The sequence below is a fragment of the Oncorhynchus masou genome, chromosome 7 (assembly GCF_036934945.1).
Source record: "Oncorhynchus masou masou isolate Uvic2021 chromosome 7, UVic_Omas_1.1, whole genome shotgun sequence".
Taxonomy (NCBI): Eukaryota; Metazoa; Chordata; class Actinopteri; order Salmoniformes; family Salmonidae; genus Oncorhynchus; species Oncorhynchus masou.
This window is the reverse complement of record NC_088218.1, coordinates 24,615,206-24,618,731: the sequence shown is the minus strand read 5'-3', so window position 1 is coordinate 24,618,731 and position 3,526 is coordinate 24,615,206. Positions and strand designations below refer to the sequence as shown.

Sequence of the window (3,526 nt, the reverse complement as noted above, 5' to 3'; positions counted from 1 at the left end):
GGTAATCCTGGGGCATGGTTCTAGGGGTCAGGTCCTCCGAGAGAGAGAAAGAAAGAGAATTAGAGAGAGCATATGTGGGGTGGCCAGTCCTCTTCTGGCTGTGCCGGGTGGAGATTATAACAGAACATGGTCAAGATGTTCAAATGTTCATAAATGACCAGCATGGTCGAATAATAATAAGGCAGAACAGTTGAAACTGGAGCAACAGCACGGCCAGGTGGACTGGGGACAGCAAGGAGTCATCATGTCAGGTAGTCCTGGGGCATGGTTCTAGGGCTCAGGTCCTCCGAGAGAGAGAAAGAGAGAGAGAAAGAGAGAATTAGAGAACGTACACTTAGATTCACACAGGACACCGAATTGGACAGGAGAAGTACTCCAGATATAACAAACTGACCCAGCCCCCCGATACATAAACTACTGCAGCATAAATACTGGAGGCTGAGACAGGAGGGGTCAGGAGACACTGTGGCCCCATCCGAGGACACCCCCGGACAGGTCCAAACAGGAAGGATATAACCCCACAGCATCGTGTGGAGGATCGTGTGGAGGATGAGGAGCGTGCCCCAACTGAAACGATCATATCCATGGCAACACGTAAGTAATTACTTATTTTCTCATACAAAAGTGGGTAGTTTATGCCTGCCATGCGCCATGGAACCAGAAAAGTGTCTGCTTAAATTCACCAGTGCGTAATTGGGTTCCAAATGGACAAAACTTTTTAGCTGGACCAATGTCACAACAAGACGGAATACCATCTTTTTGTTTCTTCAATCTCAGTCCGAAGATTCGACCTAACAACATTTTACATGCACAACTTTGGGTGCACCTGCTGCCGGATGACACCGTCACAACTGTCTTCTTGCAAATCTCCCGCATAAAAGCACCCACTGAGGGAAACTCGCACATACGGATCCTCTCCCTGAAGATCATGTGGCTTCCGGTGCAAGCACTTGGCAAAGTGTAGACATAAATCAATTACTCAAAACCTGGCTTCATCAGCCCCAACTCATTATGGTCTCGAGATCAAAGCTTATGATTTGAAAAGGCAGGATTTCGCTGTCACAGGAGCAGTTGGGAGAAGAGGGACTGGTAAGTACAGGCCTACAGTGTATTAATGTAATTATATCTTAATGATTTGGAATGTGGTTTTGCCTTTAGGCATCATAATATGTTGGTTACAAGGTTTAATAAAATATGTTAATATTAATAACCATGTATAAACATAAATCAATCCACAGAGGAGATTTCATTCCATCAGAGTTATGCCACCAGATGTTTGCAGTGCAGTTTTGCTTTGGATTTCCTTCTTATTGACATTCAATTCACAGCAACCCTTCATGGAGGTGAAGATATCGGAGAACCTAAAGCGTTCCCAGAGGGACTCTGCCCTGGACTGTGATTAGGAGTCCTCAGAGACGCTGTGTTGCCCCCTCACCGTCGACTTTGAGTCCTTTGGCTGGGACTGGATCATTGCCCCCAAACGCTACAAGGCCAACTACTGTTCTGGGGAGTGTGAGTACATGCACCTCCAGAAGTACCCCCGCACTCACCTGGTGAACAAGGCTAACGCCCAGGGTACCACAGGGCCCTGTTGTACTCCAACTAAGATGTCCTCCATCAACATGCTCTACTTCAACCGCATAGAGCAGATCATTTATGAGAAGATACCGTCTATGGTGGTGGACCACTGTGGCTGCTCCCGAGAGGGAGGATGAGAGGACAGGACAAAACACACACGCACATTGTGTTGTGTAATGAGTTAAAAAGGTATCCCAAAGTGAACCTTCTTACAAGAATCCATAATATTTTTGCATAAACGGCTACAGGTGACATGTGGAGTTTGAAAAACATGAACCCTTTGCTCTGAGTGAGGACATGAACTGCCCATACTCTCCCCCCTAGGTTTGTTCTGCAATGTGGCTGGAACTGCTAGAAATATTTAATTAAGGACACATAACACAATTGTCATAGGAGTGCAAAATCTGCACTGAAACAGATGTCCCCGATATATATATATAATATAATATATAATATATCCCATTTAGCAGACGCTTTTGTCCAAAGCGACTTACAAGTCGGCTGGGGCCACTACTTTTGCATATGGGTGGCCCCAGCGGGAATCGAACCCACGACGCTTGGCGTTGTAAGCGCCATGCTCTACCGACTGAGCCAAACAGGACCCTGTGGATCACTGGATTTTGGAACAGCTTGGTGGTCCTAAGAACACAGTGTCACATACAGAACTACTCTATTAGCCTACATGAATTGAAACCAAAAATTGTATTTTCCTTATGTAGCTAAATGTTTCAGGCCTTTAATCATAATATATTGTGATCAGTTTAGCCTACAGATTATGCTAGGCATATTTTGATTGGCAATAGATCTTTCCTAGTACCATATCAACTCAAATCAATATTTGGCACACGGTCAAATATTATTGCACTGGTGGAGCTAGGAAAACACGCATTTAGCCAGACCTGCAATAACAACTGCTAAATATTTGTATGTGACTAATAATTAAGGTTGCACATTTTGGGGTTATTCAGAGGTGGAAACTTTCTGTGGGAATTAACAGAAATATATGGGAATTAACAGAAATATTTTTTTATTAATATTAATACCATTTAAATGTAGATTTTTTTGCATTGGATATACAGTATTTACCATATCATATGGAGAAAGAAACCTTTTAAACCTTGTAAAAAAGGGAGTTCCAGTACCAGATTAATGTGCAGAAGTACAAAGTATTTCAGGTAGATATGTACATGAAGGCAGGATAGTGACTAGGCATCAGGATAGATAATAATGTTTGTGTGTTTGTGTTGTTTTGGTATGTGTGTGTGTGTGCGTATGTAGTGAATGTTTATGTGTATGGGTTTTGTGTGGGAGTGTCAATGTATGGTGTGTGAGTGAGTGTTTATATGGTGTGCATATATAGTCAAGTGAGTGTGCATAGGGTCAATGCAAGATATGGTCAGTGCAGATAGTTTGTGTACCATTAATTGACTATTTAAATCAAATAAAATTGTATTTGTCACATGTGCTGAATAGAACTGGTGTAGACCTTACAATGAAATGCTTACCTACAAGCCCTTAACCAACAATGCAGTTTTAAGAAAAATACCTAAAAACATAAGAAATAAAAGTAACAAATAATTAAACAGCAGCAGTAAAATAACAGTAGCTAGGCTTTATATAGGGGGTACCGGTACAGAGTCAATGTGCGGGAGCACCGGTTAGTTGAGGTAATGGAGTTAATATTTACATGTAGATAGAGTTATTAAAGTGACTTATGCATAGATAATAACAGAGAGTAGCATCAGCGTAAAAGGGGGTTGTCACGTCTTCTGCCGAAGTCGTTGCCTCTCCTTGTTCAGGCGGTGCTCGGCGTTCGGGCGGTGCTCGGCGTTCGGGTGGTGCTCGGCGTTCGGGCGGTGCTCGGCGTTCGACGTCACCGGTCTTCTAGCCATCATTGATCCTTTTTTCATTTTCCATTGGTTTTGTCTTGTCTTCCCACACACCTGTT

General features: G+C 43.1%; 1 non-coding gene and 1 pseudogene across 1 annotated transcript; one reads left to right on the top strand and one right to left on the bottom strand.

The window, feature by feature from the left end:
* The first annotated feature begins 730 nt into the window (after nucleotides 1–730).
* On the top strand, nucleotides 731–1,715 carry LOC135543087 (growth/differentiation factor 8-like; annotated as a pseudogene).
* A 390-nt stretch (nucleotides 1,716–2,105) lies between these two features.
* trnav-uac (transfer RNA valine (anticodon UAC)) lies at nucleotides 2,106–2,181 on the bottom strand. Its single transcript has one exon. It is a non-coding gene; the product is annotated as a tRNA-Val (tRNA).
* Between the last annotated feature and the right edge of the window lie 1,345 nt (nucleotides 2,182–3,526).